Here is a 10,063-nt window from a genome sequence, read left to right on the forward strand (position 1 = left end):
TTTTCCAGCAAAAATAGTCACCAGTCTTTATTTTCCCCACAGAAATTTTTGTGGAAATGTGTACAGTCCTGGGGGAGAGCAAGTTCGTCAAGGGTAAGTTTTCCTAATAAAAACTTTTCTGGTGGTTCAAAAGCTGAGGAGTGAACTTTCAAATTATTTAGGTACAGAACAGCCTAAAGGAGGATGTTGAGGTATTCATGGAGATAACTTATAATCAAGGGGCTGAAATTAGATAATATTGTTTATTTTGCAGTGAATGACTGCAAATTTGCATGAGTTTAAAAGCTCTGCTTATATTTCGTTACTTCAATCCCAAAGACTCATGAGTTCTTGTAATGTCATTAATCCGTTTTCTGCTTTGATTAAATGAATAATTACTTTTTAAGGTTCATTGAGGAAAATGTGTAATGCATTGAACTCTGAAAAGAAAACTTTTTTTTTTTCAGACCAGGCATCTCCTTTAATCACATTTTAGAATCAACTATATTTAAACCAGACTATCCATATTAACATTATGCCAATAGATATGTAAAAAAGTCCACCTGATTATCACAGTAAGGTATTGCAGGCTACATAATATATTTCCTTTTTCTAGGCATAAAAAGTGGAGCAAAAATATCCATGAGTAAACAAAGCTCCCCAATTATAAATGTTATTGGAAAAGAAAGAGCAGAAATTTGTATTTTGATGCATTTTGGGAACTACGTGCAATCACGCCTGGGAACTATTTGAGAAGGAAACAGCAGGGAGAGAAAAGTAAAAACAATTGAACTTCTCTGAGGGGAGGGAAGCAGCTCTGCAGCTGCCTGACGAACCCAGGTAGCGATAAGTGATAGACTGGGCAAAGTCTTGGATAGAATGTGTGAAGGCTATTGGTTATACAGATGTTGGGACGTGACAGTAGGGAAGGGGGGGAGGGTGGAATGAAATTATGAGAATAGATGCACTTTTTTTTTTAACCAGATGACAATAGAGAACTTTCACCGTTTTCACTAAAATACAGACCTCTACTGTGCTGGGTATAATGTGCATGTATTAACTTACTTGAATCTTTCAAAATTGCAGTGCAGCTTTGTTTGGCATTTCTGTAACAGTCAAAAATTATTTTGAATTTTTCTAGTCCTAGTATGTTAGTGCTTTGCTGAATAGAATAATCCTAAGAGATATCACTGAAATAAATCAAGTACTTTGATTTAATGCTAGAGTTCAAAATCATCTAGTTTCAGGCTCTACTTCTAGACAGCATTGCTGTCCGTTCAAGTGAAGCAATATGATTTAGAGATGATACTGGCACCTTCTCAGTACATCATCTGATTTAGAACAGGTCCTTGAGGTTACAGTGCTATTGAGACGCATCATTTTCACCAATATCTAATCTAATGGAAAGACCCATCCTAACGTATTTTTATGGTAGCTGCAGCTGGTGTATGCTTTATCCTCAATAAAGACTGATGGGTCTACAGGACTATTCTAAATTAAAATTCACTTGTACACAATGAGAAAAGAAACAAAAACCCATGTAAAATAAGATTTAAAAAAAAAAAAAAAAAGAAAAAGAAAATAAACACCAGGGTCTGTACTCAGCAACAAAAGTGTATGTTGACATTAAAGCCATGACACGTGGCATCAATTTTACATTGGTATAGAGAGGTCGGTATCAAGTCCCAGTATATAACTGTGACATAGATTAATTTATGCGAGTTAAGATTGGGTCTTCTCTAAAATTGTCACTGAACCAAACTGAATAAGGAAGAGCCTGGGGAGATATTTATTTGATACAATGTCAAAGTCTAAATTGATTACCATTGACTGTGATACCAATAGCAGAGACAAACAACCCACAACCCACCCCAGAGGCAAAAGCATTCTGATCTGTTCTCTGCAATAAGGAGAGATCAGGCTTTGCACATAGTTAACTTGATGATGTTTTGATTGTCTAAAGGAAATAGCTTGTTTTGGAAACAGCCTCCAAGAGGCTATTAGCATTTTTAATTACATAGATTCTGCTTAATGCCACCCTATTTCCACTTCCCATTCTTCTCATCCTTTTTATTCCCTTGTGTGGAAATTGCATCTCCTTCCGCTCAGATGTCTTGTTTGTGCATTGTTAACTTTCCTACTGTTACACAGAATTAGTCTATGTCATTGCTTTAAATGTCTTTTAGTTTCTGCAAGGTTTTGTTATACAAATACACTCCTGTGCTGTGCTTTCATGAAAATGATCTCAAAACTCAGCCATGTACATAGAGACGTGCTTATTTTACTTTCTTCACCAATGTCATCTGCTGCCCAACTAATGCATGTTCTCTGAAGAATGAAAATAAAACTCCCGGTTCACTCGTTTTCTAAACTTTAGGGTATGCTGTTTGTCATGCTTCTCCACTTTCTAAATCTGTTGGTGTAGACCTCTATTAATGTCCTGTCATTGTAATACCTCATTAGAATTCATTTTTTCAAGCATTGCAATGATGTTGGAAACCAGACAACAAGGAAAAGTCATTCAGCCGATTTGGTTGACAAAACTACATTATTGGTGTTGCTGACAACTTACTGTATCAACCTAAGAAAAAGGGCAAAAGATTAGGAAACAAATGGTATGTTATGTGCTTCTCAGATCGCAGATTCCTGCTGCCTTTTTACAGGCACATGTCTTTGGCCCAGCTCTCAATCAAAAACACAGGTAATTTACTACTATGATCATGGTAACACTTGTTACTGGCGTTATTTCCTCAGTACACACCACTAACAAGAAAAGGACTGAATTAAATCTTCTCAGAACTAAAGCAGAAGTAGGAGGCAGATCTAGTCTTGTTCCCACAAGCTTTGTGTTTGATCCCATGTCATGGTGGGTTAGTTGCTGTGCATCTGAAAGAAGCATGTGCTTCCTGGGGGATATGTAGAGCTCTGTCTTCTCCTCAGCTTTGAGACCATTTTCATTTTGGATCATAAGAGAAACCACATTCCCAAAATACCAGTGAAGTAGATAATTAGCTCTGAATGATTTGGGGAGATTAAATAATAATAATAATAAAATGCAGTGTTGTTATCCTGTCTCTGCTAAGATAAATCTTTAGTTGCATTAGCCAGTTATTGGAAACTAAAATATCTGGTGGTTTTGCCACTGTTTAAACTGCCAGCTACTGAGGAAGGGCATTCCAGGGAAGGTTGCTAATTAACTGAAAGCAGATCCAAGTGGTTAGATATCAAGAGACAGAGAGCATGTGTGACTAGTGATGTTGAGACTGTACTGGGACACAGGGTCTCAGAAGTCTCCAAGGATTTAGAAACTGTTGAAATCCTTGGGAATTAGCAGTCTGAATAACCAAACTCTTGATCCCGTGATAGATGAGTTCTATAAGTATTTTGGGGCGTTATTTTTTTCAGGATAAAGATTTTCTTTTTGTGGAAAGATCCTGTTTTCCAACTTTTGTAGAAAAGTGTTTGTACTTCTCTTCCTTCCAATTCACCAAGAGAAGCTGTGAGAGGTATCAGGCTGAGTAAGCAGGCAGATGCGATTTAAACTGCCTTTTCTGTGAGCAACCCTGTCAGACTTCCCTTGCCAGCCGTTCCACAGAAGTACACCCCAGTGGCACTGTGAGCTTGTCTGTTAATAATAGTCAGAGGAGAAGCCTTTGTTAGTGCCATAACTGGAAACAGATGTTAGCTGCAGACAGATACCAAAGAAAATGAGCAAGAATTGTTCTGCAGTTTGAAGGCTTAGTTTGCTATAGGCATTCATCTGTGCATTGGTGGTGATCACTGATTCTAGTCCAATGTTTTACTTGATTCCTGATAATGCAAGGAGAATACATCAGTGTCTGAAAATGCTTCCAACCAGTCTTCCAGATGTGGAAATAAATTATAGTTAAAATGGCCTGGCTGGATACTCCACAAAGCACCTCAAACCATCCTACGTTTTGTAAGGACTTTTCTCATCCTGAATTTGGCAATGGAGGCAATATGAGTAAGAAAAATAAAGGGGGCAATTCCATAAAATGTTGGGGATCATGGAATTAGATAGCTGTAGTCGCATCTAAACAGAGAACGCATAAATGAGTGTCAGCCTTCAGGAGTCTATTGTTTACGGTGCGTGCCTTATATTTAAAAGGTTCATTGAGATGCAGCAATAGGCCTGTTTTCGGGATCTGTCTCAAGATGGCAGAGTAAGAGTAATTACTCACTTCAGGAAAACAAATGCTATGCAAGAATATTTCTAGAAAAAAAAGACAAGAATAATAGAAACAGCAGTTCTCCAGGATAAAAACAAACTTGTTCATCTGTATCTAATAAGATTGGTTTAAAATGATACTGTTTCAAATTACAAAGAACTCAAGTGAATATGTGCATACATCTGTTTTCTTTAAGGGGAAATTTGTGATTTAAAATATTCAAAATGCATTCCAAATCTGGATCCCAGGAGTCAGAGGCACAATACACAAAACATTAGGAAATAGTAATGGGCAAAACTTGGAAGGCATTCAGTACAGTTTCAGTTCAGATAAGCCTGCAAAAGTCTGGAGGATTGCAGTTGGTGCTGTTAAAAAGTTTGCATCTGTGAAAGGCCTGATTCAGCAAAACCCTCTGTTCAGCAAAGTGCCTCAAGTTAAGCACAATTTTTAATTATTTTGCTGAAAAGGAATAGGCTTCATCAGGTGTTGAAGAGTTTTTTTCTCCATGTTACTCTGCAATGCAGTCTGAAATAACTGTTTCCCCTTCATGTATCAGGACAGAAATGCGACTGAATAAAGTACATGGATTTTGTTCATTTTATTTTGAGGAAAAATATGTGTTTAGGGTTGAATTTTGAACGTAACTTGTGCAATGATGGTGCTCTGCAGTTTTGTAAGGGACCCATCAAATATCATTTGGTTGGAGGATCTGGGCCAATGTCTTCTTGGTTGGCTATGGGTCTTATTTGTATTGAAGTGTGTCATCCATCTCCTCTCAAATATATGTTGTGTGATGCAGTTTTAGTCTAATAAATCAGGGTGCGACAGAGGTACACTATAATGAACTGGGCTTGTGTGAGTTTCCTTTTTTTGTTGTTATCATCAGTCTTTTAAAGGAATCTGGTGGTAACAGTAGTTCAAATATATTTGACAGGGTGACAAAATTGTGCCCCTAGATATCCTGCATTTCAAAACTCAGAAATAAAATTGTCAGTCAAATCATTGGGATATATTTTTGTCTGTAACAGAGATTTGAATTTTCCGTCTTTCTTATGCATTTAATATTGGGTAGCTTTATTTAACCGTGAGACTTTGCCTTACTCTTTCAGATCTTGCTCTTTTTTTTTTCTCCTTCTGATTAATGTTTTCAAAAATAAGCCACGCAACATTTGTGTCACAACAATTCTGTCTTCGCACTTGTCATCTCAGTGTAAAAATGTTGCTGCATCTAGGTGAAATTCAGCTCAATAAGCAAGTAATTTCTAAAACCTTCAAAGTGACTTAGTTCCGGGCTTAGAGAGCACAAAATATTTTCAGCATTTGTGCTGGCATAGTTTATAAACAACTGTATTAATAGTTATGAGGAATGTCTCTCTTGAGCAGTCAATGCATTTTTGTCATAAAATAAATTTTTATTCATTATCCTTCTTTTAATACTTAATCTTTTAATCAGATTGTTTCTCGAGTATTATTTCATATGTTTTCTTTCTGAGACTAAAGAATAGCTCTTAATGTAGTGATTTATTGAAGTTTTTAAACATTTAAGCTATTCCTCGTAAGCTTAAAAAGTACCATTTTAATGCAAGTGCATCATTAGAAGAAAAATACTTCATGATGCTGTGAAATACTTTACACCCATGGGAACGGTGTCTGGTTAATTACTAAAGAATAATCTCTATCTGATAGATATGTCTTCCCCAGTTCATCCTAAAATAAGTCTCCAGATAATCTCTGAAACAGCCCCCTTAAACACACTAAGGTTTCTACGGTTATTAGTAGTAATTGTGTTGCACAACCAGGGGAATTTTATTTAGCACGGTGGGGGAAGCAATGCCATTATTAGTTGATTAGTGTGAACGATCTTTGACAATATGTAGTACCAGCTATGGTTTCAACCAGTGACACCTCATTATTCTGATTGCAGTTTGATTTGCAATGTTAAGAAGCAACAGGAAAAAGCAATCACCCAAATCTACCTCTGTCAGCTGAGAACAATGGGAGGGAACACGTGTGTTTCACTGTATTCCAGAGATTTCCTTCCCATAAGAAAACAAAACCCACTAGCTGACAAATGACTGACACTGTTTAGTAATTAGTACATGTGCTGTGAAGTTTCTAACACACCTTAGTGTGTGTGCTTTGTTGTGCTGGAAATTGATAACAAGATTAGAAAGCACATATTATTGCATATGTTGTATTCTCCTGAGGTATACATTATTTAAAGCAAAGGTGCCAGATCTCAAGATGTTACAAATCAATCATTCTCTAATGTGGATTTAGCATTAAGTTAAAGCCAAAACCCTCTGGGCCAGGCTCAGCACTCCACATGGGAACGTGCATGGCAGAAACTCGCCCACACTAGCCTTGCCCTGTGCTCACTGGGAGCTGACTTTCTCCCAGTGACTTGGGGAGCAGCAGTGACAGTAAGGGTAGGACTCTGCAGGGCACCAAGCAAAAGGAGGGTATTTTCATTTGCTGGTGTTCTAATGAGTACAGTTTCAGGAATAATTCATGGGTTGTCAGCACAGTTATTAGCACATGATAACACATCTATGTGTGTCCTCTGTGGAGGGCAACTTGCAGAAGGAGCAGACCCAAGCAGTCGGTATGCGCACGTGATGGAGGTCCCCCTGGCGAGGTCCTGCAAACACCCACCTGTGAAGCTGAGCTGTGTTATTGTGGCTGTTTGGGCTGAGCCTTTCATCCTGTGACATCCATATGTTTGATGTAGGCAAGCGGTGTGACACTCATGTATTTCACTACAACCTTTCAAACAGAAATATAACAGTTTATTTTGGATGCTTGAATGTGTACTTACATGTAAGCCCGTGGGACAGGCAGATCGGTGGTTTTGTTGGTTCATTATAGGCAAAGCTTCTCACATTAGCATTCCCCTTAGAAGTCCCCTGGGCTGTAGGCGATGCAAACTGACCTGTTCAGAGCTCTCTGCTCTGAAAGCTGTTCTGAGCTTTTATTTTAACCCAGGATGATGTTTTTGCAAAATGAAAATTCTCAAAAGTCATGCTAATTTTAAGAATAATTTAGTGATTAATAAATGTCTCCAATGCTTGTCTTTCCCTCTTCAAAGAGCACTGATTGAAATACTGTTTAATTGTTTAATGTGTTTGCCATCATTTAAATAAGTAATTAGAGCACGTGGTACAATCAGTAGCCAAAAAATTGACTCTTTATTAGTAATCTTGGGGGAGAAGGGGAATGAGGACAAGGTGCTTGTATTACTGTCTGTTCTAATTTGGACTTAGGAAAATTAACATCTGTTCAACCTTTACTTATTGGCAGGAGCTAAAGCTAAGCTGGGAAACAGATTGGTAGCTTAGTATAAGAAGAGATACAGAATTTTTATCTTCCATCAGAAGACCATTAAAAGAAATAAAAATGATAAAATGTGCCTCAACTTTGAAAATTGTTTACTGGGGTGAAGTCCACTTTGTTGTTGTTCAATCAACTGAGAAAATTAGTCATTCTTTCACTGAATTCTCTTTGATTAGAAATAATTGATTAGAAGGTACTCAGATTAGTGAGTTATTCATATGTATGTAGGATGCTTTAACTGTCATCCTGGTTCGGCTAGTCTTAGCTAACACTGTAAAACATTTATTAATTTGACTTCCATTGCATTAATAATATAAGTTGCACAAGGGGGCCATCTTTAGAATTTGAAGACAAATGGGAAGAACTGTTTTGTTTAGTCTACTTCATGTGATGCAGAAGACCATTAAAGCTGTTGCAAGCAGCTTCCTGCCAAGAGGCCTGAATTGTGTGCTAAGAGGCCGGGGTTCTCTGAAAGCAGCAGCGCTGTCACCGGTGACGACAAGCCAGACTGGATCCTGGCTGAAAACTGATGGTTTTGTATGTCTATTGTTGATAGAGAACTGTGATGAGTAGAGGAGAAGTCTAAAGGAGGAAGGAGTCTAATATATCCTGGTGGTCAATGTCTTATTCTAGAGGATGGTCTCTTTTTTTTTTTTTTTTTTTCCCTCACCTGTGACCTGTTTCTCCTTCACAGAATGGTTTGGTGATCTTTCTGTCAATGGGGGTAATGGGTGACTGCATCACTGTATATTAATAAAGTGGTTCAAGTTCTGACAAATTTTGTGTGATGATCCAAATCTCATAATTGTGTCATTTTGAATTTTGGGGTTATTTCTATATAGTATTTCAGACTAGCCAACAGTGACATTATACTTGTATCAAATTTCTCTTGCTTCCTATGTTTATGATTATGAATTCTGTTTCAGTAGAAGACATCCCACTGTACATTTCTACAGGATTGGTAGAGTACCTTGGCCTCCAGCTTCATACTGCATAACAACACCTGAGGAGTGCAGTAATCACTCATTTACCACTGCCTGTTGTAGCTTATTGCTTAAATACGGTGTGTGGGTTTAGAAGAATGCAGAAAACAAAACCGGAGTATGGCTGGTTCTGAACACATAATGCAGTTTACTAGTTGAAATTGATTCAATGCACTCAGATGATGGCACTTGAAAGGCAGGAGAAAGAGGCTTGCATCAATTTGACAGGAGGAAAGCAAATGATGGTGACAGTTCTGAACTTGTGCTCTCCTGTAGGTGAGCAGACATGCAATGAGATTTGTGTAACTCTGGAGGTTAAGTGCAAGTCTTGTAACAGTCTTAGTTCTTTTTATTGCAGTTGAAAAATAGAAGTATAGGTTTGATTTCTTTTCTTTCTTTAAATGGCATTGAATTCATTTGGGGTCATGCATTCCATTTTGAAAACTGTTTTTTCTTTGCCTGTAAGCTTTGCAAACATTTTTGGATTTTTACAGTATTGTGGACTTTAGGGACCCTGGGATGTTGCAAATACATGCTACTTGTGCTGAAAGATGAGAGTGTTGCTCAGAAAGGGTTTTCTTTGGCAGCTCCGGCCCATAGAGTGATTTGAAGTGATTAGGCCACTTGCAATTAGGGACTGACACCTGGAGTGGTGTGGTACCTGTGTTTAAAAAAATAAAAAAATAAAAATGAAAAACAACTTTCAGCCAAATTTTGATTGAAGCAGAGTTCATTTATTGGTTTGGGTGAACCAAAGTATGTCAGTCTTTGGTTTGGGTTGGAAATATGCCAAACTTAAGGTTTTACAGTGCGGTAACTCTGGCGCTCAGAAAAATACACATTGAGCTGTACTTCCCATTGTGAGGCCATGCTGATCCCTGTGAAAAGCTGTGTTTTGCTAAAGGAAGAGCATGACTTGTCATAATTCCACCTTTTCCCCTGCCTGTTTCCGTGGCCAGAGCATTCAGGCCTGTTGGGAGCTTTGCTGTCTGTGCCTCAGCAACTGCCCCGTGTCAGCAGCCAGCCTGCAAGGAAGGGGCCGCATCAACCCTGGCCAAGTTGGAGCAGCCTCTGAAGTACTTCCAGCACTTCTGTAACTTGCTGCGCTGCTGGAGGAACTGAATGGTTTGGATCTCCCTCCTGTTCATCCACGTGGAGCCCCCAGTCAGCAGCCACTGAACTGTGCCCTCAGCAGGCTGAGCAGGACGTGGGATGGGCGGAGGTTGGTGCTGGCTTTGAGCGTGGCTTTGAGCAAACTTCAGGAAAGGTCGATTTTTGCAGTTTCAATGCATTTTTTTCAGACTGTTTATTCTGTGCACATTTTACTTAGTGATACAAGAACAGAAGTCTGGACATGTAATTGCATTTTTTGTTGGGCATGTGTTCCCAGGAACCTGGAAATCAAAGCAACGTGGGTATGGCAGTGCAGAGCATCAGAACCACCAAACACGCCCTGGAACAGAGAAATGCCCCTTTATTGTTACGTGTATTATTGGAGTGTGTGTGTATTTTTTTTTTTAACCAACCTGTTCTTTTTGTTCAGCTATATGCTACTTAATCAAATTAAGGGCAAGAGGT

General features: G+C 38.5%; 1 long non-coding RNA gene across 1 annotated transcript in view; it reads left to right on the forward strand.

The window, feature by feature from the left end:
• The window catches only part of LOC106033651 (uncharacterized), a 393,452-nt gene extending 383,486 nt beyond the window's left edge, over positions 1-9,966 (forward strand). Inside the window, exons 7-8 of the long non-coding RNA XR_007161881.2 lie at positions 43-93; positions 9,445-9,966. This is a non-coding gene — a long non-coding RNA (uncharacterized lncRNA). The remainder of the gene's footprint in view (positions 1-42; positions 94-9,444) is intronic.
• Positions 9,967-10,063: the final 97 nt, after the last annotated feature.

The sequence above is a fragment of the Anser cygnoides genome, chromosome 11, assembly GCF_040182565.1.
Source record: "Anser cygnoides isolate HZ-2024a breed goose chromosome 11, Taihu_goose_T2T_genome, whole genome shotgun sequence".
NCBI lineage: Eukaryota > Metazoa > Chordata > Aves > Anseriformes > Anatidae > Anser > Anser cygnoides.